Here is a 12,764-nt window from a genome sequence, read left to right as displayed (position 1 = left end):
AGACCTGAAATTCTATAAATGGAGGGTCCCTCCTTTGGCTATAATTCTTATTCCTTGTTAACTGCACAATGTGGAGGGCAAACATGTCCATGTTCAAAGAATGGCCTCAAACAGAGAAACATGGGGAGCCCCAGCATGGGTGAAAATTATCTGGGCTGACCTCCTGCATATGCCAGGTTGATAATAATGGGTAATTTCAGCATTTAATATGCCTCTTTCCTTCCATCATTCTTTATCCTTTCTTTCTTTCCTTCTTTTATTAAACAACTATTGAGTATCCATAATAGGCCAAGTACTGTGAATGAATGTAGGAACAGGTAAACAGGCATGGTCCCAGTCTTTTTACAAATTACGCTCCTAGTCTATTGAAACTGATGAAAATAATTATTAATCACATAGTCATAAAACAAATATAAAATGGGAACTGTAATATGCACCTAGGAGAGACTCACAGGGTTATCAGAGTTGATGATATAGGATGTGGTCTATTAGGTAAGGATGCCTGAAGTAGTAATTTGAACTGAACTCTAAAAGGTGACTATCAATTATCTAGAAGAACAGGTGGTGTGAAGAGCCTTCAAGGGCCAGAGAACAGTCAGTAAAGAGAATACGGTTGGTAAAATATTGAAGAGCATCTGAAAGGGCAGTTTGGCTGGGACAGACAGTAAGAGACGAGGTAGCACAGTTTAAGCTGGAGCCAAGCTATCCAGAGAACTTCTTTGAATGTGAGTATAGCCATGTCATTTCTGTATCTGAAAAACACTCTAGTGGTGGACTATTACTTACATAAGTGCTTCTTAAACTTTTCTACTTATATTCCCCTTAAAAGTAGAAGACAAGAGGAAGGCATTCTTGGTTATCTAACAGATCATACTTGGAAATTATTTTTAACATGCTTTTCATATTTTATTTTAAAAATTTGTACCAACTTAATGTACGGTATATTTCAATGTACCAAACTAATTTATATCAATCTTGCTAATTATTTAAATACTAAACTACATTTAATTTTGAAATGTTGATACAGGTAAAACCCCAGGCAACATAACCGGTAGCTATCTTTTTTTATTGAGTATAATGGTTAAAAGCTCAAGTTTTAAAGGAAATAGGGAAGAAAAGATCAAGCACCGGCTTTTTCCTTACTGGTTGGATGGCCTTGGGCAGCTTCATTAAACTTTCTGTGACCTGGTACATCCTCCCTCATCAAAATTACCTAACTCAGAAAGATGCTGTAAGAATTTAATCGGAGCATGTAGCATCTGGCACAGATCCAGGCCATTAGCACTCTGTCTATGAAGTTGACTATTGTTATTATGATATCACAGCATTATTATTGTATAGTAACTATTGTTACTGCTATTTTTATTATTGTAATTAAGTTGAGTCATAGTTATGGGAGGGGACATCAAGTGAATAGGAGCATACTAGCAGGCCAAATGAGGAAATGGAGGCTCAATTTTCTGAGAGTCCATGTTCGTACACAAGGAGATGTCCTCACATTGCTTCTAACCCGGTGTCTAATGGGCCTGGACATACATTGCCTTAGGGCCCAAAGGTGCTGAATCCCAACAAAGCTGGTGCTGAGCAGACAGTGGGATGAATTGCCCCCGGCACAGCTTGCACTAATAGAGAGCACTGGTAGGCTGAGAGGAAGCAGGGAGCAGAGGGAGAATGCATTAATGATGAACCTCCTGCAAAAAGGGGAGAGATCAGTGAAAGATTAGCTGAACTGATGATCTTGCATAGGAAGGCCAGCTGTGAGAGGTTAATGGAACATTAAAAGAAGAGAGAACTCCAAAGACAGCTGGCTGCTGCCTGGGATGGTGGCTTTGAGTCATCAGATTCCAAACTACCATGCACAACAGACAGCCGCAGCTGGGGGTAGAGTTATGACCCCAGCCCTGCAGAGTTTGCTGAGAGGGCAGTTAATATTGGCGTGCAGGGTCTAGGCTTGGAGAGACAATGTGTTAATTCATCAGATCCTGTGCCACTTTTCCTCATTCCCTTTTTTGAGTGACAAGCATCCACTAGGATGGAAATCCGCTGGGATATACATTAAAGAAAATGTTCTCAGGTCTTTTGCTCAGTCTATTCCTACATCTTCTATGCCTAAGGCCTAAAGTCCTCAACATTGATCCTAAAGGAAAGTGAGGGAGGTTTTGTGTTCCCTGAAATTGATTTATTTATCGTAGACTTTTTGATCATGAAAAGAAATAATTCTCAAACTTTGCTTTGACCCCTGGCAACGGACGTGTCAGATAGCTCTACCCTGGGCATGATGAACTCCAATACGGAGTAAATGTGCCTTTGCTGCCTGCCAGCTGCCAGCTTCCACTTCCTCCCCACAAGACAAACGCATATGAAGACGGTATACACTCGTCTGGCCTCATTTAGGTAAGGATTAAACTGATATCAAAGGTAGACTAATTTAGATGATTGTTCTGTGAAAATTAAAACTGAACTAGAAGTGCAAAAATACTCAGAATGTTTGAGATTTCATTATATTAATATCTCAGTGGAGATCAGACTATACCTACTAATAGACTACTTTTGTGGTTTTTGCTTCAAATCTTCATCTGTTTCTGCAAATTTTAAAGCCAGATTCTCCAGTCTCCTAGGAAATTGTGAGTTGTCAATATAATTCCAAGGATATTTTGGCCTACAGCCAAGGAAAGCAAGATAATGAATAAATCTCAAGACACTAAATATAATTCCACATTCCTTTCTCACCTCTAAGAAAGTATATCTAAATTCAAGTGGGTGATGAACAATTTCAGGAACAATTTTGATTCTGCTGTTGCTCATTTTTAAAAGATTTTCTTAAGCTTCACTATTTGATTATTAGGACAAAAATAAATTATTAAAAACAACTTATAATTGATTATAATATATCCATGGGAAGTTGCTGTTACAGAGAAATGCAATAATTCTTTCCATCCTTGCACGTACATACCTTTGCAATTTGATTGTAGCACCCTACCCATCAAAAAAATGAATTCACTTCTCCAACCGGTGAATCTACACTTAGTCATGTGACATTTTGGCCAATGTGATATTAGCAAATTATACGTAGGCAGAGACCCAAAAGGTGTTTGCACACTGGGGCTTAACCTCCTTCGTTTATAGTGGGAACACCAAAACCAAGATGAGAATGAGCCTGACTTAGCTAGATAGAAATGGAGAAAACAGAACAGAGAAGCCCTAGCTGAACCCTAACAAAGGCTATGCAAATGGATGTGATCATTATGGATCATCCAGACACAGCTGAGTCCATGAACAATTACAATGTCAAAATTGTCTCATTAATTTTCTTCAGGTTTCTGAAAACAGAATAAAAAAGACCTGACTGAATCTAGTCCAAACGGGTGACCCAGGTTATTGTTTTACTTTTTCTTGTTGGGGTGGCTTTTCATATTAGCAATAGATAATTAATACAGAAGTCAATGCCAAAACTTGAATTGTATGGTAACGAAAGATTAAAGTATATTGCATTGCCTTTAAAGTACATTGCATTTCATCGAAGTACATGGTATTTGTCACTGGGTGGCAAAACGAAGCTGGTAAGGAAACGGTCAGTGAAGGCTTGACAAATTCCAAACTGCTATTTGAGACGGAAAAATGGCAACCCGTGTTGTGTGATAATGAGCCTTTGGTAAAACTGTTGCCTGTGTTGGTCTTAGGCCTAGCCATGGAAGATTGCTTAAAAAGATGCCCCTCCACCCCCATCAATTCTACCCATCTCTCGCACTGATGGTCCTTTTTACATCAAAAGCTGGAGTCTAACTCCCTTCCTCTTGAATTTTTCCAGCTCTGTATGTTAGATTATAGGAAGGAAGAGAAGTAAGCTAAAGAAGATACTGCTCAATTTGCAAACAGAGTTTAAAGAAAATGTTAGAGCCCAGGACTTGATAAACTATTCACAAACCTGTCCTCCCCGACCAAAAAAAAAAAAAAATAGGTTCTAAGAGTAAGAAATCACCTGAAAATTAAAGTCCAAATTAATGTTGTGGTTGTAAAATCTTTTCAGGAAAAACAAACTTGATTCAGTAAGTGTCATCTGATTCTGAAAGACATTAGGGTTTCGCAACTTTGTTTCACAGAGCTCTGCCTTCCTGAGCCCAGTGGGATTTGGAGAGTTGAGTTGGGCATGGTAGAGAGGGATAACCAAGTGAACTGGGAGCTGGCCCTTCACTCTGCTCCAAGGAGAAAAGTTCTGTCTTTTTCTGTTATTATATTTGGTTTCCATGTAGGTGTTTGATGGAACAGTGTTTTCCAAAGCCAGTAAGAAACATGTAAAAAAAATCCTGGAAAAACCTCCAGTAAAGAGCAGAATGTGCATTTAAACCTAGGTCACTTGGATCCCAAAGGCCATACTCTTCCTTTCAGGTCATGTTGCTTAAAGGATGGTTGAGGGGTTTTGAGGTTACAGAGTTTTCCTTGCCCATTATATGAAGTGTATCCACTATGTTTGTATTTCTCAAACCAGAAACTGACAGTCCATGTGGCAACAATATAGTATATTTAAAATCTGGATTGTTCTGGAAGATTTTAGTTGGAAAGTTGTGTTATCCAATCCTTAAGAAATACTACTAACAGATCATATCATCTAAGCAGGATTGTACAGAAGAGAGATTTCAGAACTTTGTAAATCATTTTGTCCATTGATTTATTAATTATTTTACAAATTAATTGTTGAAATTAAGGTCCTATGCTAAAAACTGGGGAACAGGAAAAAAAACAAACAACCAAACCTTGTTTTGGCTTCCAGGAACTTCTAGTTTAGAAGGTGAGGCAGAGAAAGTTTTATCTATGCAAAACAATGTCATGTCTAAAAGGAAGACACTTGAATAGAAAACTTTGTCTGCTAAATTGCCGGAGCCCATGCTTTCCTGAACCATGGGCATGTGGATTAAGAATACAGTGGCTCACGCCTGTAGTCTCAGCACTTTGGGAGGCCGAGGAGGGTGGGTCACGAGGTCAGGAGATTGAGATCATCCTGGCTAACACAGTGAAACCCCATCTTTACTAAAAATAGAAAAAATTAGCCAGGCATGGTAGCAGCACCTGTAGTCCCAGCTACTTGGGAGGCTGAGGCAGGAGAATGGTGTGAACCCTGGAGGCGGAGGTTGCAGTGAGCCTAGATTGCACCACTGCACTCCAGCCTGGGCGACAGAGTGAGACTCTGTCAAAAAAAAAAAAAAAAAAAAAAAAAAAAAAAGAGAAAGAAAGAATACCATTTAGTATCCCTTACTTTGGATATATCCTATTTAGAATATATCATAACTAAATGGTGTTTCTAGTTTCAGAAAATATAAAATAAATCATGTTATATAAACTCAGTTTTCTTATCACAAAAGATGTTTCTTTCCTCAGATTCAGAGGAATAAAACATAAAAATATAAACTTAAGGGCCTATGAGGTACCAAATGATTTTTATTGTATTATATTTTCAAGTGTGAGAGAGACCCTGGACACTTCTGCCCCAGGCATCCTGACTCATGATTCAGTCATCGTCTTAACTTGTTGAAGTGCCGATAAGCTAAACTAATTTACAGGTGCTAAAGCCATGTCATATGGGGCTGAACAGGTGAAGCACCTAAGGGGATCCCAGAAAAAATGCTTTTCAGTGCAAGTTAGCTTCCATATCTTCTGTCCTACCAGCATTCCAGTTACTTCAAGCCTTACAAGTAAGGGTTTACATCGATTGGGGCAAATATTGAGTTTTTCCAAGTGAGCATCTTTATTGTTAACATAGTTTGGTAGTTTTCCAGCAAGACAGCTACATAAATCATTCTGTCTATTTCTGTACTTGTGAAGGCATTCAGGACACCTGGGTTTGCCCAGTAGCAGAAGACTTGACTTTAATTAAGGTCAAGATGGTGCGACACCAGACAAGCTTATGGAATGTTACTCATAAAAGTGCCCAACCATATTCACAATTAGAGGTATGAACACCACTGTTTCAAAGAGGGGTAGCTGATATATTTTATTATTTTTAAAATAGTGTGGCTATCCTGACCATAGTGTAGATTCCCTGGAGTGTTAAATGGAATGGATAGCCATCTTTACAAATGTGTGCGTCTGGTCTTTCCTTAGTTATATTTGGAATATTAAGTACATTTATAAGATCCTTTATAAGAAACAATTCGATAAGACTTATTCCAGCAGAAATCAATTACTGATAATAATAGAATGGCCAAAAATGATGGGTAGTTATATTTAAAATTGCTTTATAAAATTTTTCTTTATATGAAATCATTTAAAATTTCCAAAGATTCTGTAAGCTAGGACTATTATAATCCCCACTATCCAGGTAGAAAACTAGTCTAGAAAGATTAAATAGTTTGATCAAGATCACGCAGCTAGAAAGGGCTTTAAATCCAGGCTGCCTGGCAATATTGTTTATTGATGTGGTCCTTAGGCAAGCCATTTTAAATTTATTTTTTACCGTACTCAAGAGAAAATAGAGAAAAATATGTTTTCTTCTTTCTCATTTATGATGTTAACATCTGTGGCAAAAGTTCCCATTTATCTTGAAATCTACATTTGAAAGGGAAAAAGCGGCCGGGCGCGGTGGCTCACGCCTGTAATCCCAGCACTTTGGGAGGCCGAGGCGGGCGGATCACGAGGTCAGGAGATCGAGACCATCCTGGCTAACATGGTGAAACCCCGTCTCTACTAAAAATACAAAAAAAAATTAGCCGGGCGTGGTGGCGGGCGCCTGTAGTCCCAGCTACTCGGGAGGCTGAGGCAGGAGAATGGCGTGAACCCGGGAGGCGGAGCTTGCAGTGAGCGGAGATCGCGCCACTGCACTCCAGGCTGGGTGACAGAGCGAGACTCCGTCTCAAAAAAAAAAAAAAAAAAAAAAAGGGAAAAAGCACTTTCAGTAGATGACATTATAATATGGTTTGGAAAGCTCATTATATGAAAGAAAGCACAAAAGGTGAATTTGCACTACAATCTGCCAGCCTGTTAAATAAATGTATAAAATAGAGCTTAAAATATGAGCCTAAAGTTAAATACCTTATGTTGCAAACAAACTTGTCGCATCAGTGAAAATGCCCTCCTGTTCTCCCTTTTTCACTCCTGACACCACCCGTCTGTTCTTGCCAGCCAGGGGTTTTTCATCTTGCTGTCTTAGAAAGTGTTTTTCAAGATCCTAAGATATCAATAAACCAAAGTCTGCCCAATGATTAAAGAAAGATATTTTGACCTTCAGAAAATATATTTATGCTTTTTATCTCCAAACTTTTACCTCTCACCGTCTACTCCCTAATTCATTTTCAGGTCTTTTCTTTCACCTAGTTGAGTGGAAAAAATATAGTTAATAATAGATAAAACTGTATTGAAGGCTTACTTCTGTTTCAAACACTTTCCATATATTCTCATAGAATGCATTTCCATGTATCCATATATTATTTAATTTTCCCACATCTTAGGGGGTATGAAATGTTTTTATCATAATCCTTTTATAGGTGAGAGAGATTAAGTTTATACAAAGGAAAAGATATTGAACAGAGATTTGAATGCACATAGTTTAATCTTGCTGCCACATTCTGACCCTCTGTAATATAGTTTCAAGGACCAGTAATGCAGTACTCTCATCTAACTTAAATATTGAGTCCATTTCAAAGTTTGTGTAAGATGAACATCATCCTAATAATGTGGAAATGACATTGGGAATCATTTACTCTCAGGAATTTCATTTGTTTGCATACAAAAAAGTGGTTTGGGAAGATATTTGTGCTGATAATTGATGCAGGGAGTTTTATCTGAATCTAAATTATAATGTGTTGATAACATTTCCTCTCTTGTGAAATGTGATTCTTAATGAAGTCTGGTTATAATCAGTCAGTTAGCAGATTTGTGCTAAAAATAGCATCCCCAATGCTCAGATTCACTTCTGGAACTTCAAGAATTCTGCCTAATTATACCAAAAGTGCACATATGCAGGGCAGACCCACACTTACATAAATTGGGTTCACTACATAAATACTCCTCATATTTTTGATACTTTATTACTGTGGTCTTTCAGTTTTCTTAAGAAGTGTAAATCATTAATCAAGCAAAAATGTGCATATGTGACATGCTTTTTCATTTGCAATGTTACTTTATTCAGGCAAAATTTGAATTTCGGTAGTACATCATCAGGAAATATATTATACCCAGTGTGCCTTGGGTAGCAAGGCTCTGCCATATTTTGAAGTCACATGAGATACTCAGTAATATTTGTTTATGAATTACTAATTGTGTTATAATGAGATAGCATCTGATTTTGCAAAACAATAAATATACATCCACTGTCTGTCTTATGAAATGGAGGCTGAGGCAGGAGCATGGCGTGAACCCGGGAAGCGGAGCTTGCAGTGAGCCAAGATCTCGCCACTGCAAACCAGCCTGGGAGACAGAGCGAGACTCTGTCTCAAAAAAAAAAAAAAAAAAAAAGCGAGACAAAACTTATTCCTGCCTTATCACTCAAAGATAGAGCTTGAGTGATTGAAGACGTTCAGGAACTGATTATATACGTGAGGGTAATTATAATGTGGACTCTAATTATAAAACTAGCATGTGGCATTGGATTCCTGGGAGTCACTGAGTTGCCTCTCCAACAGAGACCAGGTGCCTGGGGAGAAAAAACAAAAGCCGAGAATGGAGAACATAAGTGAGAAGTAGAAATATTTTAGGAAAAATATTCCCTGCCCATTTTCTCTCATAACTATACAACACTTTCCCTTTTTTGCTCTTCTCTCTTTCCTTCTACTTTGAAAAACTGAAAAACGTGCAAAGGCAGAAAGAAAAGAATAATCTAAAAATTTATTCTTTTGCTTTTTAATTTTTTAGCTGTTTTTATTTTGTTTGTTTGTTTGTATAAGTAGACTTTTATTACCCTAGGGCTATTCTTGTTGTCATTCCCTTTTTGTAGACGTGGCAAACGTTAAGTGAATAGTTGATGTGTAAAAAGAGTCAGAAAACACACTCCTTTTCATTACAGGGAATTAATTAGTTTAGCTTATTTGTTCCTTTGTAAGAGAATGAGAATTCGACATACTGGATAAAAGAACAGAATAATTTAGTCCAAAGTTGGTGACAAAAGAGAGAATATATTTAAAACATAAAGGAAAGATGAGGAATAACCCAATTCCATTCCCTCCAGGAAGGCAGTTAGCTTTTTTGCAAATATGAAAAAATATATATCAATACTTCATATTTTACTTTCAAAACAATTAGTAGAATAAATTGCACAGGATTTAAAAATTCAACAATTGGCAAAACTGAAAATTATTTTGTGTTTTGGAAATGGTTTTGTGTTTACTCTTTGATTCAGCTAAAACATGTACATGACATATTTAATTCTTTGTATTTTAATATTTATTTTTTAGTTCCTATATTTTTATTGTCTCAAACTTTCTGTACTCCGGTGTTTGGTTAATTTCATAATTCCCATTTTTTTCAAACTTTATTAAAATCACAATGCTTATTTTTATCAATTTTATAATTTTCCTGTTTAATAGTCCTATTATAATGTAGACTCACATATCCCTACTGCCCCTAATATCGATCGTTTTATTGCAAAAAAATATTGAGAGGGAGACACAATCTGCATTATGTAATTTTATATTTCACTTATAACATATTGTGCCAATCTACTTAGTACTGCAAAAAGGGCACATGGGTAAAATGGTGGAGCAACAATTACATTTTGCTGTGTTGTGTAGTCAATAAATGTCTAGGCTCAGGAAATAGACGGTCTGGGTTCCAGTTCCAGCTCCAATATTTACTAGAGAAGAAAATATGAACAACTGACATTACTTCTCTTTGCCCATGTACATGTGTCACCTTTAAAGTGAGGTCGATTATAATAATAAAACCTATCCAATTAGACTTGTGAAGTTTGAACTGGTTAATATATGTAAATTGATAAGAACAGTTTCTGGTGCAAGAAAGAAGTGCTCAAGAAAGTTAGCTGTTATTACTATTTTGAGTCAGGATTATAATTAATAGTGATTACATTTTGGAAGTAACAGTGTGAATTATGTCAAAGACTAGAAACAACCCTTCATTGATGACATGTTCAGATACTAGTTTGCTCTTTTTGAATAATGAAGCTAAAATGATTCTTCAAAAAGTCCTTCTTGTTAAATAGAAGTGAATGAAGCTAGCATTTTATGGGGTGACCTGGGGTAACATAGGACCTTATACCTGGCTGGGACTGAAAAATCATTTTATTGCCTAGATGAGGAAACTGAAGTATTTAGAACTGATAAAGGCAGCTTTGGAACAAATATTTTCTGACTTCCTGCTCTTGGATTTCTTCCACAATGTTTTGTACTACACTAAATAAGCCCTGTGCCTCTTTGAAACATTCTTCTAGCTAGGACAGAAAAAAAAAATGTTTAAGCTGAAAAAAATATCAAAGTGATTAGATATGAATTGGAAAACAGTTCTAATTAAAGAATGAGAGGAAATTCATACTGTTTTGAAGTATAATTTCATATTTTTAGGTCTAGCTGGACAATACTCCAGTCAGCCCATCCACCACATTTTGTAAAAAATTGTTTTTATTAGTTTCTTCTTTTCACTTGAATTAATAGCTTCCTTGTGCTAGGAATCTGCAGAGGGCCCAGTAGCCTTAAGCATTGTACAACTAAACCTTGGACTCACCCACTAAGTGATCCTCATACCATTCAATAAGCATACTAAGTGGTTTCATTCATGTTATATGTAATCCTCCTACCAAATTTTATTATATGCATTTAACAAATGTGAAAATGTAGGCATTTGAAAGTTAAATAACTCACCCAAAGCTAAGCAGCTAAGATACCTGTGCAGGATTTAATTCCAGTGTCTGGTTCCAAAGCCAGATCTCTTTCAAATATATAGCAAACAGCAAAATTTCCATTTGTCAGTGTCAACTGGAATCAATGATCTTCTTTCTTCGGAGTTGCAAATAGCTATTTTCCTAGTCCCAAGGGCAGCCATGGCAGCAATACTGTCCTTGGGTGCCAAAAGGAGAAGGGAAGCATGTGATTTGAGAAAGCGCATTGATTGCCTGGCCCGTTGAGAACCATGGACTGCCTGTACTCAGCCATAAACGTTCATTTCTCAGGCCTTGACTGCTTTATTTCTAACAAACCTTTAAATTTAACCATGTTTTTCAGCAATATTCAAGTGTATAAGAGCATATTTATTTTACTGATATCTTGAGATTCAGAGTTTTCTTCACATACTAGACTAAAATTTCCTGGATCCCTGACTACACCATTACCATTGCTATGAGGGGTGGATTGAGGAGTTCTGAATGGCCTCACACCACTCAGGATCTCAGTTTCAGTGTCTGGTGTTTTTTTGTTTTGTTTTGTTCTGTTTTGTTCATATTTTAGAAAGAAAAAGGTATATCAATAAGGAAAAGTTACAAGGCCTACATATATACATATATGATGTGTATGTGTATATATACATAAATATATATGTATTCTTACACACCATACACACACACACAAACGTGCACACACACATATAGAAAGAGACAGAGAGAGATATATATTCATCTATATAAATATACAATTACATATAGAATCCTCCTAGGTAATGCGTGCATATATAGTAGATACTACTCAAATATGAGCTTTCACACTTTTCTAAAAGTTGAAAATCAAATTCAAAAGCATAATAATTTTTACTACATCCAATAATATTCAGAATATTTGTCTCTTTCTTTAGCAACTCACACAGGCCTAAATCCAATAGTTTTCCCAAGTTTAGTGTAGTGTCATATTGGCTACCACACACTCCATGCTTGGAGCTTACCCTTTCTATGTGGCACTATTTTACACTGTTATTACACCACTAGATCAGAATAGCAATATGATGCCATAGATTCACAATGGAATCATCATAAGGCCAATATTTTGAGTAGACTCTCTAATACAAGAAAAGAAGTCACACAGTATTCCCCTGTAACATGATGTTGGTAACATAATACCTGACCTGTGAGGCAGTCTACCCTGGAGCTACATATGGCTATGTTACAATAAAAAGTAGATTAAAAAGTCCATTAATCATTTGCTGCAGGAACTAAGAGGACTTTTGAAAATCACTAAATGTGCTTCTTACACTGTGAGAGAAGACATTGCATTTCTAATTTGTGTGGTATTTGATTTACTTTTCCATAAGAACCATTAGGATTTTAGGGGTTACTGGATCTGGTAGGGTTTTCCCTGATGAAACATGCTATTGCTTAGGACTCTCTACAACTCTAAGTAACAGAAATACAATCTAAACCACAGCAGCAGTAAGTGGAATTTATTGCATCACAAAACTGAAACAGTTTAGAGGTAGAACTGGTCCCTACTGAAGCTGGAGGCAGCGGCTCAGTGACAACTCTACCATGTGTTGACAGACTCAGTTTTCATATTCCAGGCTCCAGAATTTATCCTATACTCACCAGTATGACTCCAAGCAATGAGAGAGGAGGACCCAAGCAGGCTTCTGCTTATGTTTTTGGATTCAGTCTCTTTCATTAGCCCCAATTGGATCATGTATCAATTCCTGAGCCAATTATTGTGGCTAGAAGGAATAAATGCCAGAAGGGGTGGGGCATAGATTAGGTTAAGCCAATCAGCCACACCCCTGATGCTAAGAGTGAGGTCATTTCCGCCAAATAGCAAGGCTGTAACACAATGGTAGAAAAGTAATTTACCAAAAGGAAATTAAAAGCGCTGATGGCAGAAAAAAAAGGGGGGAGGGAAATGGAAGCTGGAGAA

General features: G+C 37.0%; 1 long non-coding RNA gene across 2 annotated transcripts in view; it reads left to right on the top strand.

Annotated features, from left to right (window-relative positions):
• Positions 1 to 12,764, top strand: part of LOC129525459 (uncharacterized) — a 68,550-nt gene that overhangs the window by 3,932 nt on the left and 51,854 nt on the right. Inside the window, exons 1-2 of one of the 2 annotated variants that reach the window (XR_010135382.1) lie at positions 560 to 725; positions 2,259 to 2,394. The exons of the other annotated variant lie outside the window; for it this stretch is intronic. This is a non-coding gene — a long non-coding RNA (uncharacterized lncRNA). Of the gene's footprint in view, positions 1 to 559; positions 726 to 2,258; positions 2,395 to 12,764 lie in introns of those variants that run through there. 2 annotated transcript variants of the gene reach the window in all.

Source organism: Gorilla gorilla, chromosome 9 (assembly GCF_029281585.2).
Source record: "Gorilla gorilla gorilla isolate KB3781 chromosome 9, NHGRI_mGorGor1-v2.1_pri, whole genome shotgun sequence".
NCBI lineage: Eukaryota > Metazoa > Chordata > Mammalia > Primates > Hominidae > Gorilla > Gorilla gorilla.
Note: the sequence above shows the minus strand (reverse complement) of the source record. Positions and strands in the feature narration are given on the sequence as shown.